This window comes from Otolemur garnettii, unplaced genomic scaffold, assembly GCF_000181295.1.
Source record: "Otolemur garnettii isolate 467f Iridium unplaced genomic scaffold, OtoGar3 scaffold00215, whole genome shotgun sequence".
NCBI lineage: Eukaryota > Metazoa > Chordata > Mammalia > Primates > Galagidae > Otolemur > Otolemur garnettii.
In genome coordinates, this window is record NW_003852610.1 from 1,277,493 (window position 1) to 1,295,812 (window position 18,320).

The window sequence follows — 18,320 nt, forward strand, 5'->3', positions numbered from 1 at the left end:
TCCTCCTTGAGGATAATGTCATGTCTCTCTCTGTTTTATGACCCTCATGTGCACTCCTGCCCTGAAAAGTGGATAAAAGAGAGGCAAGAGATTGAGTCGGGGTGCTCGGTTTTGAAGACACACTGGTGTTCTGAGTTACTCCCCAGCCAGAATAAACCCACTTCCTTGAATCAACTGGTGCCTGGAGTCTTCTGTCTGCATCGGTTTCCTGCTACAGTATCTGACCAGTTTTTCCAATGGTTTTCTTATTGACCTCATAAAGTCACCTTAATTCCTTAAAACAGTCTGAATACCTCTGAAAATGTTATTCCAGTCAGTCTTGGTAAAATAACCAGTATTTTTATTGTGTCCAGACCACTCTTGGGGTCCCTTTGTGGTTGCTAGAAATATTACTGGACAAAGGGGGTCTGGCCACCTGTCACTGTCAGCCAATGTGCAGAGACTGGGATAGGTCCATCAAACTTTATTTGTCAGAAGGAGATCATTATGGAGATCAGTGAGAGTAGCCTTTCCAAGAATGTTCTGATCTTCTATTTTCAACCTTACAGTTTTATACCTTTAAGTTTAAAGTGAAGACCATGTTAACCCTTATCTTAAACAATGATCGGTGTAACCCATGACTCATAAACAATTAAAAGCATTCTAATTTAAAGTTAGTCTTGTAAATCAATCCACCTGAACTACTCAAGATGGGCATCTTTAGGATGGGAGCTAAATTTACAAAACAGTAAGAATGAGAGACAGTGGGTGAAGGTCAGGCAGCATCTAAACCAACCAGACCAGCTGTGCCCTGTATGCTTTTGCCAACAGACAGACTCCATCTTATTCTCACTATATGTGCTTTCTTTTTGACCATAAGTTAAAAGCGTACCACAGTCGTCACACTAGTAGTAGTCTGTTCAACATGAATTCTATTATTTACACAGAACTGTGACTACTACCATGAGATTTTGCCACAGTCCTTTCATTTTTAGAATCTTTTTCTGGTATGACATCTCCTAGGATTAGTAAGGGCCTGAGGATCAGTTAAAAGCTTTCACACATTCTTCTCATTTGTAAGTTTTCTCTCCAACATGAATTTTCTTATGAGTAGTAACATTGAGCTCTCTTTAAAGGATTTGTCACGTTCTTCACATTCGTAAGGTTTATGTCTGTGTGAATTCTCTTATGTACTGTAAGGTATGAGTTTTGGATACAAACATTGCCACACTGCTTACATTTGCAGGGTTTCTCTCCAGCAGGAATTCTCTTGTGTTCTATCAGGCATGAGCATGATTTAGAGACTCTGCCATATTCTTCACGTTTGTAGGGGTTCTCACTCTCCTCTATCAATTTCTCTCTCTCCTCTATGAATTCTTTTATGTACAGTCAGGTATGAATGAGAGTTAAAGGCTTTGCCATAGTGTTCCCATTTCTAAAGATTTTTCATGTATGAATTCTCTTATGATGAATCATTTGTGTGTATACTATAAAGACTTTGCACATTCTTCACATTTGCAGGGTTTCTCTCCTATAGGAATTACTTCATATGTGGAAAGGGATGAGTACTGGCTAAGAGCTCTGCCACATTCTTCACATTTCTAAGGTTTCTCACCAGTATCCATACTTTATGCATAGGAAGTTGTGCATACTGATTAAAGGTTTTGCCACATTCTTGACATTTGCAGAGTCTCTCTCCAGTATGAATTATTTCATGCACAGAAAGTTGTGAGTACTGATGAAAGGGTTTGCCACATTTTTCACATTTGTGGGCTTTCTCTCTACTATAAATTCTGTTCTGGTTAGAATATTTTGAGCTGTGGTTATGATATTTACCATAATTTTCACACTTGTAGAGTTTCTGCACAGTATGAATTATCATATGGTTAGAAAGGCTTGAGCAAGACTTTGCTGAATTCTTTACATTTCTACTGCTGTTCTCCATTATTAATTATCATATGTTTAGTAACATGTGAGCATAGTTTACAGGCTTTCATATTTTTTACATTTAAAACTTTTCTCTACATTACATATCATCTTATGTCTACTTATATTTGACAATTTTCTGAAGACTTTCAAACATTTACTGCAATGGAAAATTTTGCTATGAGTAGCTGTTAAACATTAGTAAATCCATTATAACATACTTTCTGCCATTTACACTCACATGCCCTTTCCCTGTTTTTGGTAAGCTTAAATTCTCAGGGCCACATCTTTAATCTCTTCTTTGGATTTTCTCTGGGAATAAAATATTTATTCCCAAATCTTACAAATGATCTTGGATAGAATCAAAAGATATAGCTAAAGTTACATGGTTTTTCAAACATTATCTTTATCACATAAATGTTTCACAGAAACGTAATCCAATAAATATGTGTTAAAAATAAGAGTTTTCATAAATACTTACCTGCGTTTGGGCACCTCTTCTTAGCCTTTGCTTCACCCAGTCCTCTTGCTCAGATGACCTCTCTGCCTGCCCTGAGTTTTACCAGTGATCACAGTGAAAAGAGCCATCCATCCTGAGAGAAGTCTGGAGGCTCTTCCTGGATCTTTTTGACAGAGTCTGTGAAGAGGTTGAACAAAGACCATTTGTGCAATGCAAATGCCTCCAGTTCAGGGGTGGTTAACTAGAGCTTTCTTAAAGTGAAGAGCAGAGCACCAGCAGAGGTTTTATCAGGTAACTTGTTTTTTGTTTCATAAGAGGGTGAGGCCAAAGGATTAAGAACTTCTGAAGAGAATTTTTTCATACCCGTTTAAGCTGAGGCTAACTCAGCTGTGTCCTTTGGGAGGGAATGTGTTACTGGACAAAGGGATCCAACACCTGTTACTGTCCAGCCAATACGCAGAGATGAGGGATAGGCCCACTGCACTTTATTATCAGAAGGCCAGCAATTCTGGAGGATAGAGTAGCCTCTCCAAGACTGTACTGCCTCAGTTACAATTCTAGTAGTTTTTATAATGGGATACAAGGAAGCAAACCTAGAAAATTTTAACTTTATCTAAAAGAATCATCAAATAAAAAAACATAAAAATAACCTTTACCCTGAAAGTATAACAGCATTTATTATCTGTGTGCTACTACCTCCCCCAGAGTCTTTTGAGACAAGTATCCTCACAATCATGGCAGAATCTCAACTAGATAATCTTGGAACGTGTGTGGGGTAAGGATGTGGGCTGAGCAGACTCTGTCAGCTGGACTGCTGAAGCTCAGCTTCTCAAACCCCATCTTTCAGGACACTTTTCTGGTTTACATGTGCAGAAAGGAATGCACTTAGATATGTGGTGGACAGTCTGCCAAAATCTGTATTCCATACTCTACTATATGCAGTTACTATATTTAGAAGTCACAGTCGTCCCCTCACCCCTGGTTTGTTGGGTTTTGCTTTGTTTTTGTATCTTTTGTTTTTAGTTTTTTTCTTGGACTACAGAAGGCTGTGTGCCAAGGATCAGGTAGGTGGAGCAGTAAACCTAAGATCTTTTCAGGTATTTTCCCAGCTGTGTGTCTTCATGGACAGGCTTTCTAAGTTCCCTTATGAATACAGCTGGTTTTGAATGTCTTCTGTGTAATGTCTGGCTGCTTATAGGGGGAAAATAAGAGAGATGAAGGGGGAATAAGGATTGTGACCCTTTAGTGGCCTCCAAAGTCACTTCAGCTGGAAGGCCTTGCAGCAAAGCCCAATGACCACCTGCTCTTTCTGGACACCTCTGCTGTCAGAGGGGCCAGGGATTTCACCAGCACACACACCTGGGGTTTGCAGAAAAGCATCAGTTCCAGCACACCACATGGAGCTGCTCCCTGAGCTTGTGTGTGAATTCCTACCACATTTAGGAAGCTGCAGGGGAGGCGTGGGGCTACGGCCAGAGCTGAAATTTACCCAAACTAACTATACTTTGCTATCCAAGCCTTGCTTTGAAGGTGCGAACCAGCAGTCAGTGGACTGTCAGACAGATTCTACCAATGCAAGTGACTTCTAGGCGGGGAGGCATTTCCCTGGTGCTTAGCTCCTAATCTGCATAATCCACATTCAGCCCAGATTCCACACATTATTTTCCCATATCTAGAAATATGGGTATGTTATGTAGTAATTTAGATATAAGATTTGGGTATTAACTCAGCACATTGCGATCATGAGCCAATGTTGAAATACTGACCTTATATTTTTAAGACTTTTTCATTATTTTAATAATGGAAAGATGATTAAATTTATAACTAATGTGTATGGAAATGGAGATTGAAGTTGCTTTTGTAAAGGCATGTTACAGGGGGAAAAACTGAGTTCAAGTGAAAACTAATTGGTTGTTATGCAGAATAATGTAAGAAAAAAGCAGATGAACTATAGTAATTAAAACGTAGATCAACACTGCACAATTTAAAAGGATGGCTGTCTATGAAAGGAGCGCAGCTCTGAGCAGAATCTGGTTCCAGAAGGCTAATTTTTAAAATTAATGCATCTATTTATTTATCACTTGTGTTTCCTGAGGAGGTTCCTGAGGAGGTTCCCAGAAAACATAGTTAAAATGCAGACAGCCCAAAGGGAAATTGGTGCTTGTCTGGTTTTGCTCTTTATCAGTGTGATGATAATATTTTGGGAAGGGCTGTAAAAGTTGTATCAGAAATGTGTGACATAATAGTATTCTCTCTGCTGTGTTCACTGACTCCTTCACAAAATAGAAATGGCAGAATTGCTGTTTTGGAGATAAAAAGTAAATATTTCTTCACATCTATCTAACCATTTCAAAATCAGTCAATCTAAAACACAAAACATGTCACTGGCTTCCCTCACCTCCAGGAGTCCAAGCGCCCCCTTCATTTACCTTGGGGCAGCAGGTGGAGGTGGCAGAGGAGGAAAATGGGAGAGGAGCAGAAAAGATGCTGACTACTCTGGGAAAGTGCCTTGTTTCTGCTGAATCTGCTACCAGTCTTCTCATAGGCTGTGTATCTCATCTGTCCATTCACTCATTTCTTTAGCCTTTGATAAGACCCAAATTATCAATTATTTAATCTTCAAAGTAATCTTTTATAGGAAGCAGGAAAATAAATAATGTCATCAGTGAAAAAGTAAATAGATGAATGGATGGACATGTAAATTGATTTGACAATGGCATTGCAGTAGTCAGAGAAACAGAACCAATAGCTCCAGACAGATATAGACAGGCATGTAGAAAGAAATTTATTGTAAAGGATGAGCACATGCAATTTTGTGGCTGAGTTCCCAACTGCTTTCTGCAAGTGAGAGGCCTGGGAGACCTTGTAGTGAGGTTTCGTGTACAAGTGGGGATACTGAGAACGAGGGGGTTAGCCACTCAGGGCTCCAGTCACTGACTCCTGTCCCTTCCCCAACCTCCAGCTTCATATGTACATATAGACTAACTCTTTGTACTGTGTGAACCAACTATTCTGACCTTCCTGATTTTAGTTAATAAAGATGTGAGGGGACAAAACATAATAGTTTTCTACATATTAACTACTGCATGTTCCTCCTCCCACTCCCCCCTTTATGGCCATTTCTGTCTCTCACTTCTCTCCCTGGTAATGGTCCTTGACAATTCCCCTGTTGCCTCAGTGCCAAGCCAGCTCTGATCCTAGTGGTCTGAGCTCTGCTTAACATTAGGTTGGTGGCCTCAGCTTTGGAGATGTGGGGTGTGGACAGCCTGGGAAGCCTTGATCAGGGATGGGATCCTAAAAACAGACTGGTGAGTTGGCTTCACTGAGGGTTTGAATGTCACTGCAGTGATTTTCTCAATGGTTTCATGCCTCCTCACATGTATTTTCCTGTGCCTGCCAGGCCACATCTGTCAGGACCTGTCAGGACCTGTCACCTGTCAGGACCTCTGACCTTCCTTTGGCTCCCACACAACACTCAAAGCAACTGATCAGTTTTGTGGAAGAAACCATCAATTTGCCATTCCTGTTTTAATCTACTACTCTCCAAGCTTCAAGGAAAAAAGAAAAGAAAACAACAAATTTAAAAGTAATTAAAGTGATGAATTAGTCTTCACCATCTCTTTAACTTTGGTAGCACTACTTCTGACCTATCTGGCCACTTTCCTCCACTACCAGTGTTGACTTGGTTTCCCTGCCTGGTGTATTTGGTTTATTTCAATACATTTTCCCTAAGATGGAATACATGCTATGTTTGGGTATCTAATCTTCTTTTGATGCCATTTCAACCTTTATGTATTCCAGAGGTTAAGTTTGGGAGCTGAATGGGAACATGCATTGGGAGTCCACGGAGCCTAAACCATGTGGTGACTACAGTCCCAGGAAGCAGATTCTGGGGGATATTTGTGCAGACAAGCCTGCACTGGCACATTCATGTTTTTGGGACTATAATAAGTCTCCTTCCAGATAAATTCTCTTCTCTCTAATCTATTCAAATCTTGCTGATGCTTCATAATAAGCCAGTTTTTTTTTTTGTTAGTACTTTCTCATGTCTCTGGGATGTCTTCAGGGCACTGTACTCTGTCAAGTTTTGTAAATGTCTCTCTCCAGATTGCGAGATCCTTAGAAAGAAGACTCAGGAGACTAAGTCCTTATTAATCTTGATGCAACTTTCCCCTGATCCCTCTAACCTACCCCCCCCTCGGCTTTGTAAAACACATGTGACTTTTCAGACCTCTGCCTAACATCTTAGAATTGCTCTCCAGTAGCAAAACAGAATGTCTACTACCTTTCTCACAACAGTATAGCAAATCACTCATGATGTCACCCTAGCCAGATTTTTTAGCATCATTTCCTGTGCTATTCCTTGAAATACACTGAGTCATGAACAATTACTTACTGTTTCACAATACACCATATACATCTCCACGATACACTGCATACATCTTCAGTATTGGTTGTAGAATATAGTAGACTCTCCATGTTGACCATCTTCCTACAGTGACCTAATTTTCAGACTGGACATGCACCACATGTATATGTCAGGATAGCAGGCCTAGTTCTTTATTCTGACCACTTTCATGTGTTGACCAGTTTGTTACAGTCTCCTGGATTGTCAACTTACATAGGTTTTACTGTATTTTTCCCTCCATTATCCAACTAGCACTCTTCACCTTACCTTTCAAGACTCAATCATCTCCTCCCACCCTATCTATGCTCTCATCCTCCTTCTCTCCCTCCATCCTTCCTACATTCTTTCTCCTATTCCATAAAATCATCAACATTGCTCTCCAACACATACTCTCAAATGATGGGGATAAACATGTGTGTCCTGTATTCCTGCTTATTCCATATACATTTATGAGTATGTTTTTCCAAGAAAATCTCTTTGTCATGTTCTACTTACTGCTACATTTTCATTGTTATATAGCTTCTGTGTTGTTTATTTTCACTAATTTCTCAGAGAACTCTCTTTATGATTCCTTCACTTAGTACAGCCCCTTTCATTTATAAGAAATGTAATTTTCTTGATATTCATCTTTTCAAAGCCTTAAGCTCCAGATATGTAGCATAGTGCTTCAACATAGAATCGAATTAGTAATTATTAACCAGATGAGATGTGTTATAAAAAGACAGGTATTTTTTTAAAGGACTTGGGTCAAGAGAGCAAAGGTTGAGTTCCATTTTTGTCTCTGACAGTTGTAGTAAGTTCAATTTGCCATCTATCTTCTCTACCCTCATTGTCTCTAACAGAAAAAGAAAGACTCACTTTCTTGGACCTCTTGCATGACTCCTGGCTATAATTCTATCAAGAGGTTTGATATAACAAGAGAGTCAACTTTGGTTTTCAATAGCTTCATTTTGAAATCTAAACAGAGCTTTGAAAATATTTCCTAAATGGAAAGAAGAACTTTTCATTATTACATAGTCCCAATGTCTCTATTTACCTTAAAGATGAAATATCCTTAAATTTTTGATTAGGGCTATTAAGAGTGATTTAATCCTTATTTCATTAACTAAACAATATTTTTGCTAAAGAAAGAAATATTTTCCTTAAGGAAAAAGTTAATTATCATTGAAGAGACATCATATTTTGTTGCTTAGTTAGGTTTTTTTTGTAGTTTAAAATTAAAATATACAAATAGAGGTGAGGAAATTGAATTTTTAAAAATAAATTTGCTATGCAATAATAAATGTTTAACATAAAGATTTCTTTTTCAATTAAATATTCCAGTTTCAATGGCTGGAAAAAGTTGATATAAACAGTAACAACAAGCACTAGTCCTGATTTACAGAATTCTCTCAGGCCTGTTTTGCTTATAATCCTTCCATTCTATGGATCTGGTATTTTTTAAAAAATAAATAAGAGAATAAAATTTTTGCATCCTACTTTCTTGAGAGGGAGAGAGAAAATGGAAAGTCCCGATGAAGACACAGCTTTCCCCTATCTCTCTAACATTTGGTGACCAGCACATTCACATACTGATATTTTCCAAACTTCTTTGATTTTAGGGCTATATATTACCATTGCCATTGTGTGTTTGGATTATTTGTATCATAGATGCAAATATTTATGCAGAAATAAATGTTTATGTTCTACCTATTCTGTTTGGAATATTTATGTTGCTGTGTAAAAATTTATTCCCATTTTGAATGTTTCTATTTAAAAATAAATATGTTAAACACTAATGCATTTGTACTATATATAAAGAATAAGTATAAGTTATGCATAAAAATAATTCTTGTATTCTTGTAGTAGTAAAATAATGAAAGTTAAGTTTCAACTAAATATTAACATACGCATTTTGTATATTTCAGCAAAATGTCCCTTATACTGAGGCAATAAAATCCTTAATTGTTTTTGCAAATTTGTCAGAGAATTCCCAGATGGTTTTGGAGAAGTCACTTTGGTTCTCTTAGTGAGAAAACATCATCTATGAAATGAAGGGTTTTCACTAGATGTAAGAGATTCTAATATTTTAGATTTAGTGATTAAATTTGGTATTGATTAGGTCATTAGGTCTAAATACTTGTAGGAAAATTCAATATTAGGCTGAGAAATGAGAAGGGAGAAAGATATTAATTACTGGCTAGAGAGAACACGACACAGAGAGATATGTCATAAATGTATTAGCTATTTTTCTTAGGTCACTTTTACTTATATATGTCTTCTTTTTCTTTAGGAAACCCATAAACCAACACCACAAGGAAGCAGGAGTAGGCTTCACCTGATGAATGCAAACACTCTAACCAGGAGCTAACAATCAACGGCTTGTCAATGTCAACCTGGAAAATTTAATTTTAGAAAACCCTACATAAATGTTGTTACTAAGACAAAAGGGAAAGCCAAATTTTAAGCTCTTAAAAACTCTAAGATGACATATGTAACCTAACATTTAACCAGGAGAAAGATACAACATTAAAACTCTTCTTATCCTTTTCCTTTTCATTCCCCAGAAACATTTTCATTATGCTATCAAAAATATTTTTCATATAACTATTTCATATAACTAGTATTCATATCAGCTCCTGATAGAAACCTCATAAAAGTTCTATAACCTATGGCCCTGAGAACTAGGTATGACAGGGAATGTTAAAAGTTAATGGTATTTACAAATTTCCCTTTTAGGCATTATTTATTACTGCTGCATCATAACACTGCCTTGTGTCTTGTGTCTTTCATACAAATATTATGTCAAGAGAGCAGCAATTATTCTGGTTTTGCTAGTAGTTCACAGCATCATGCTTTCTTAGTCACAAAGCCTCTGAGTCTCATTGCCCTCCACCATGAAGTGGGATTAGTGTGGAAATTAAATTAGACATAAGTGTGTAGAAGTATTTTTATTCCCACACTGTCTATCAAAGCATAGATAATTTCAGTGAATTGGCAAGAATGGCAGAGTTTGTTAGTGGCAGCATTATTATTAGAGTTTATATCACTGACTGTAATTTCTCTTCCTTTTGTCTTTAATTACTCTCCTAGTTATAAGACTATTGAGAGAAGAAAAGGCTAAGCATAGATCTCTATGAGGGTGAAAAGAAAAAGAAAAGGGCACAAAGGACATAAGTAGATCATCCACAAAATAGGAAGCCATCATCTGGTAACTGACAGTAATGTAGAGCAGAGTAATAAAAGATCACCTAGATGACATAGCCTGCCAGAAGGACAGAAGTTTTCCCATTTGTTCTGACACTTCTGAAGCATTTCCAGTATGCACTACAATAGATGTGCAAGACCTGAGTGTTCTAAGCATCCCTGTTGTCATCAGAATCATGTACAATATTCCAGGTCATCCTGGTGGTGGCCAGCACACTTGTCCCTTACAGCCTCACAGCTCCAGCAGTACCTGAGCCTCTCCAGGAACAGACTCACAAATCTAGACTTGAGCCAGATCACTCCATGAGTATGAACTCTACCTAGCCCTTGAGGCTACTGATAGTCCTTCCTAAACTTTGTGGGATCCCTGGGTATTGGTTTGTTTATTAGCTCAGTTCCTGGGTTTGTAGAATGTGTGCATGTGAGGGATGGGACCAGAGGTTAGGTCTCGAGTGTTCCCAGGTTCTTGGTTCCCAGCACTGAAGAAAAGTTACCGGTGCCCAGTCTATGGAATGAATGAATAGAAGAAGCAAGTGCAAGCAGACAAAGTGCCAGACTTCATGTCAGGGCTATGGGATGATGGCTTGAGGTAGTCTCTTAAATAATTAAAGAGAATAAGGGCAAGTAATGTTTTAGCAAGAAATGAAAAGTTTGTTTTAATGGTTTGGGCAGCAAATCAGACTAACCTTATGACCCCAGGCATCATGGAGAGTGTGGTGCTGGAGCTTATACATAACTTTTAGATGGTTTCCGCTGCTTCCTGCAACGTTCCCAGGATCTTATCAACTCTGTTCCCAGGACATGTTCTCATAATGATTCTTAGCTATCTATCCACAGCAAAAAGTCCCAAGGATATCACTCAGTCTCCCAAAACTGCCATTCCCCCGAACAACCCATCTGCAAGGCCTGACCATCCCCACTGCCACAATAGCCCAAGTCACCCTACCGAAGCCAGTGGAAAATAGCCTAAATGTATCCACCATCCGCCTGGCTCCTGTCTGACCTAACATCTTGAACATTACCAGACTCATTGAAAAAGTACATAATGGAAGTGATGAAATTGTCTTGTGAATAGACGTTAATAGGTCAAAAATTAGTTGTCAGAGGGTTGTGTTTTGTTTCACATTAGTTGTTTACACAAAAGCCAGATGGCAATGTGTAATACCTCCTGTGGGAATCTAATCTTGGCTTAAGTGTTACTACTACCTGGGGAGAGACAATTTGCATAACTTAAATGAAGAATGTAAAGAACCAAGAACAGTCTGGATGAAAGAGACAAAAAGGCAGGACATGGTGGCTCAGTCATCTACCAAAAAAAATCTAGCCAGATGGCATGCCATTTGCCTGTAGTTCCAGCTACTTGGGAGGCTGAGGCAATTAAAAAAAAAAAAAACACGAAAAAGAAAGCAAACAAACAAAAATGATAAGTGGTATTTTCAGAGCATAATTTAAAGATTCTGACCCAAAACAAGGCTTAGCATTCTAGAGCTTTTTGCAAATCTACCCATAAAAGAGGATATACTACGCCCATTCTTATGGGAGCAAACAAAAAAGAAAATACTAAAGTACCTGTTAAAGTATTAGTGTGTTACATTTTTGCCTTTGACTAAATTGTAAATGCATACATACTAATGTGAATAAGAATCTAATTTTTTTTAATACTATATTTGCTTTGAGCTTAGGTATTGAGGCATGAGAGTAAAAGCAGAAGTAAAGTAAAGTAAAGTAAAGATCTGTCCTAGCCACCCTGATTAGCCAAGCCACAGATGTCTCTGCAATCTGTATGCTCCTCCCTTGACATGTGCTGGGCCTAGACTGTAGTCTTGTTACTTCCTTAGGCTTCTATTGCCTTTGAGGGCAGGTAGCCTGACCAGTCTCAAGGGCGCAGGCGAATCTGACCTTCCCCTTGAGTCCCAGGACCTTCATGACTGTCACATTTCTCACAGTTTCGTGACTCTCAAGTGCACCCTAGCCCTGAAAAATGTATAAAAGAAAGATAGGTAATTCAGGCAGGGGGCTCTGTTTTTGAGACACTAGTCTGCCCAGTCTCCTGGCTGGTGAAATAAAGCCACTTCCTCTTCTATCTGGTGCTGGGAGTTGTCTGTCTGCATTGGTTTCCTGCTACAGTAGCCGGTAAAAACTTTCAGAGGGCATTTGCTAAAATGTCACCTAAATAAGCAAAGCATTATATACATTTCTTTTCACATTTATTTATTTATTTATTTTTGCAGTTTTTGGCCAGGGTCAGGTTTGAACCCTCCACCTCTGGTATATGGGGCCAGCGCCCTACTTCTAGAGCCACAGGCACCACCCACAAAATTATTTTTATTGAAGAAAAAGTTTTTTTGACTACCTATGTATTTTTCCACATTCTATGAATAATTAATTCTCTAAGTTAATTTAATTCAAAGACCCATAAAATAACTTTATCAAAATTCAAGTATTGAACTATATATCAATTAAGAAGCAGCCTAATTAAACTTATATGATTCTTTACATTCTAAAATTATCATTTCAATTACTTTAGAATTCTTCATGCGGAGCTCTATGACCAGTATTGAATTAGAAATTAGTAGTAAATTGATTTAACCTCATTTGCAAACACTGAACTGGATGATTTATTGAGTTACAGGAAGAGTGGCAGGTGTGATACTATATGCCACTAAAATATTTTACATGGAGCTGCTGTCATATTACTCCCCAAGGCAAACACTCAAACTACCAACAAAACCACAACAGTTAAATTGACAAAAGTCATTGAGAGATAAATCAATAGAATTTGTATAATTCTATTGCCTGAAAAGTTGGGTTTTAAATCCATTTTTAAATAAAATGTTTTCTGTGAAAAGTTAACAAGTATTGTTTCTAAGGAAGCAAAACATTTCTAAATGTTGAGAAAAGCTACTCTTTCCTAAAATTCTGACTCTAAATATTTTTGGAAAGTGGTAAAAATATTTTCGTAGGCACTATGACTTCTCTAGTGAGAAATGGGATCAAGACCATTATTCATTCTTCTGTGAAGCCCAACAGTGTTAGAAGAGCATCTGTGCATTTAAATAGCCTAGTCTGAAGTGATCTGACATCAGAGTGTATATTTACCTTATTAAAAGAGAAACTCATTTCAAAAGATGGTTTTAGAGTATTTATTTATTTATTTATTTATTAAACATTGGCCTTGAATTCCATGTCTAAGCCTTGTCCTGTGGGAAATTGGTTAAGGCTGCTCAGGCATGTGGTGTAAGTTTGCCCCTGGACTCTGGATAACCATCATGGTCAGGAGGGAGATGACTCTGACTCTGTGTGTCTGTGTGTAGGTTGGGTTGAGGGAGGGTTAGAATCATAAAAGAACTGCATTATTATGAATCCAGCTGAAGTTTTCCTCAAATACCATATGTATCCAGGAATTGTGTTTAGAATCAGTGAGGAAATGCATGATGTTTTGGCTTGAACATAGAGACTTTCAGCATTTCCAGGATCCAGTTTATTCCAGCCCTCTAGCACTGCTGGTGAAAATGATAAACTTTTGGCTAACCTAACCAGAAACAAAAAAGTAAATCTCTAATAATGTCAATCAGAAACAATAAAGGAGAAATAACAACAGACACCTCAGAAAAATGCAAAAATTCTTCAATGATTATTATAAAAAACTGTATTCTCAGAAGTAGGAGAATCTGGAGGAAATGGACCTATAAGTATGCCACCTTCCTAGACTCAACCAGAAGGAATTAGAAATCTTGAATAGACTTACATCAATCACTGAAAGGACTGAACAAAGAATGAAAGCTATAGACCAATATCATTAATGAATATTGATGCAAAAATATATAATAAGATCCTAGCAAACAGAATTCAATGATACATCAAAAAGTTATACACCATAATCAATTTGATTTTATCCCAGGGTTACAAGGTTGGGTTCACATATATAAATCTATAAATATAATACATCACATAAATAAAGCAAAAAACAAAGACCATGTGATCCTCTCAATTGATGCAGAAAAAGCTTTTGATAATATCCAGCATACTTTCATGATTAGAACACACATTTCTAAAACTGATAGAGGCCATCTACAGCAAACCCACAGCCAATATCATATTGGATGGAGTAAAACTGAAAAATTTCCATTCAGTTCTGGAACCAGACAAGGATGCCCACTGTCTGCATTGCTATTTAACATGGTGTTAGAAGTCCTTGTCATCAGGTAAGAGAAGGAGATCAAAGGAACCCAAACAGGGACAGAGGCCCCACAGGTTGAGAACTGCTGCTTTAGGTACTATGGACATTTTGACAATGTTGATTCTTCCCATCCATAAGCATGGTATGTTTCTCCATTTGTTAACATCTTCAGTTACTTCTTTTCTCAGAGTTTCTCTCAAACTTTCCCTCTTTGCAGATGACATGATCAGAGAGAGCAGCAAAACCAGAAGAATGTGCAGACTTTTAGCATTTTCAGGCTCCAGTTTATTACATACCTCCAGCACTGCTGGTAAAAATGATAAACCTTTGGCTAACTTAACCAGAAACAACATGCATTTTCTAACTGGTTCTAAACAAAATTCCTGTTCACTCAAACTCTCCCTCTTTGCAGATGACATGATCATATACCTGGAAAACCCCAGAGACTCAACGACAAAGCTCTTAGGAGTGATCAAGGAGTATAGCAGTGTCTCAGAATAGAAAATCAGTACTAACAAATCAGTACCTTGTATATATGCCAACAATAGTAAAGCTGAAAATATAGTCAAGGACACTATTCCTTTTATAGTAGTGCCAGGAAGATGAAATACCTGGGAATTTATCTAACAAAGGACGTGAATGATCTCTATAATGAGAATTAGGAAACTGAGAAAAGAAATAACTGAAGATGTTAACAAATGGAAAAACATACCATGCTTGTGGCTGGGAAGAATCAAAATGTCCATACTACCTAAAGCAATGGTTCTCAACCTGTGGGTCATGACCCATTTGGACTATATTAAAGGCTCATGGCATTAGGAAGGTTGAGAACCACTGACCTAAAGCAATGCACAGATTTAATGCAATCCCTATCAAACCACCAATGTCATACTTTAAACAACTTGAAAAAATAGTACTTGCTTTTATATGGAATCAGGAAAATCTCAAATAGCCAATACATTACTTAGAAATAAATCAGAAGGAATCACTTTACCAGATTTTAGATTATACTACAAATAGTACTTGCTTTTATATGGAATCAGGAAAACCTCAAATAGCCAATACATTACTTAGAAATAAATCAGAAGGAATCACTTTGCCAGATTTTAGGTTATACTACAAATCTATAGTAATCAATAAAGCATGGTATTGACACAAAAACAGAGATGCAGATATATGAAAAAGAATAGAGAATCTAGAGATGAACCCAGTCATATATTGTCATTTGATTTTTGATAGGCCTAACAAAAACATACATTGGGGAAAAAATTCCCTATTTACCAAATGGTGCTGGGAGAATTGACTAGTGTCCTGTAGTAGCCTAAAACTGGAACCTTACCTTTCACCACTAACAAGGTTTTTTTTTTTCTCCTTGGATAAAAGATTTAAATTTAAGACATGAAACTATAAAAATGCTACAGAAGAGTGCAGAGAAGATACTTGAAGATATTTGTCTTTGAAAATATTTTATGAGAAATACCTCCCTCACAGTTGGAACAACACCAGAAAATATATATTACTGGGATCTGACCAAGCTAAAATCTTTTGCACAGCTAAGAGCACTACAAATACAGAAGACAGACAGCCCATGGGAAAAGTTTTTTATGGGTTATGATTCTGATAAAGATCTGATAACTGGAATCTACAGAGGACTTATATTAATCAATAAGAAAAGAACAAACAACAATTTTTTTATGGGCAAGAGATATGAACAGAAACTTCTCTGAAGATGACAAATGAAAGGCCAACAAACACATTAAAAAATTCTGATGGTCTTTAATCATTAAAGAAATGCAAACCAAAACCACTTTGACATATCATCTAACTCCAGGAAGATTAGCCCACAACACAAAATCCCCAAACTGCAGATGTTAGTATGGATGTAGAGAGAAGGGAACACTTCTACACTGCTTGTGGGATTGCGTTGAACCAATGATAGATCCTATAGGAATCTAGGATTGTCTATGAAATAAAAGTTGATCTACCATTAGATCCTGTAATTCCATTACTAGGTAACTACCTAGACGAACAAAAATAATTTTACAAGAAAAACATTTACACAAGAATGTTTATTTCATCCCAATTCATAATGGCCAAGTTGTGAAAGCACCCCAGATGCCCATCAGCCCATGAATGGATGAAAAAATTGTCATGTATGTATACAATGGAATACCATGCAGCCATAAAAAGATGGAGACTTTACATCTTTTATGTTTACCTGGATGGAGATGGAATATATTCTTCTCAGTAATGTATCTCAGGAATGAAAAAAACAGTACTCAATGTACTCAATACTATTATGAAACCAATATATAATCACTTACACTGTCATACAAATGCTAAAACATAAATATAGTCCAGAACAAAGGAGGGCAGGGGGGAGGGCAAGTGGATGGAGGGTATTTGGTGGAATCTCACCTAATGTAACAATGCAGGAGTGCATTTCAAAACAACTAGGAGTATATTATAAATGTCTTACCACAAAAAGTAAGTAAATGAGATTATGGTTATGTTAATCATTTTTATTTAAGCATTCCACATTGTATATCAAATCATCACATTGTACCCCATAAATGTATACAGTTATGATTAAATAAAAATCAAGTTAAAATAAAAATAAATTAAAGGTGCTCTATATTATGAAAGTATCATTAATAAACAACACTCTTAACAAGGAAGGGAAAGAAGGAAGGTGATTGGTGGACTCTCAACTAATGTTCCCAAAGTAAGGGTGTATTGCAAAATAAATAAGTGTAAATTATATTTATTTATTTATTATTGTTTGAGATTCATTGAGGGTACAAAGAATTAGATTATACTAATTGGTAAAATTAGTTAGGTAAAATCCCTCTTATAATTATGTTCTGCCACCAAGTGGTGTGCCATTCACCATGACCCTCCCATCCCCCTTCCTCATTTTCTGTCCTTGATCCCTCATTCTCTCATTCACTTTGTATTAGATCATCCACTGCCTTCATATTAAAATTGAGTACATTGGATTCTTGCTTCTCTAATCTTGTGATGGCTTACTGAGAAGAATGTGATCCATCTCTATCTAGGCTAATGCAAAAGATGTAAAGTCTCTATCTTTTTAAAGGCTGAATAGTATTCCATGGTATACATATATCACAGCTTGTTAATCAATTCCTGGGCTGGCAGCTTTTAGGTTGTTTCTAATTTTGGTGATTGTAAACTGAGGTGCAATAAACAGTCTAGTGCAACTGTCCTTATGATAAAAGTATTTTTTTTCCTTTGGGGTAGATGCCTAGTAATGGGATTGTAGGATCAACTGGGAGGTATAATTTGAGTTTTTGAGGATTCTTCATACTTCCTTCTAAAAAGGTTGTATGAGTTTAAAGTCCTACCAAGAGTCAAAAGTCTTCCATTCTCTGCACATCCATGCCAGCATCTGCAACTTTTAGACTTTGTGATGTGAGCCAGTCTCATTAGGGTTAGGTGATACCTCAGGATAGTTTTGATTTGCATTTCTCTGATGATCAGGGATGATGAACATTTTTTCAAATGTTTGTTAGCTATTTGTCTGTGTTCATCAGAGAAGGTTCTGTTCATATCTCTTCTCCAGAGGTAGATGAGATTGTTTACTCCCTTTGTGTATTAATTTGAATTCTCTGTAGATTCTAGTTACCAATCCTTTGTCAGATTGATATCCTGAAAATATCTTTTCCAATTCTGAAGGTTGCCTTTTTGCTTTATTTATTGTGTCCTTACCTGTGCAGAAGCTTTTAAGCTTAAATAATTAGGTCCCATTTGTTAATTTTTGTTGTTCTTGAAATGGCCACTGCAGTCTTTGTCATAAAATCTTTCCTCAGTCCAACAATCAAGAGTTTTCTCCACACTGTCTTCTAAGACCTTTATCTGTTTGTGTCTTAGTTTTAAGTCTCTTATCCATCTTTAGTCAATTTTCTTAATGGGTGAAAGGTGTGGGTTGAGTTTCAGTCTTTTACATATGGTTATCAAGTTCTCCCAGAGCCATTTTTAAAATAGGGATTCTTTCCCCTAATGTATGCTTTTGTTTGGTTTATCAAAGATCAGATGGCATGTAGACAGTGCTTTCATCTCTTGGTTTTCTACTATGTTCCATATGTCTATGTCTCTATTTTTGTGCAAATACCATGCTGTTTTGATTACTGTGGGCTTGTAATATAGCCTGATATGTTCTA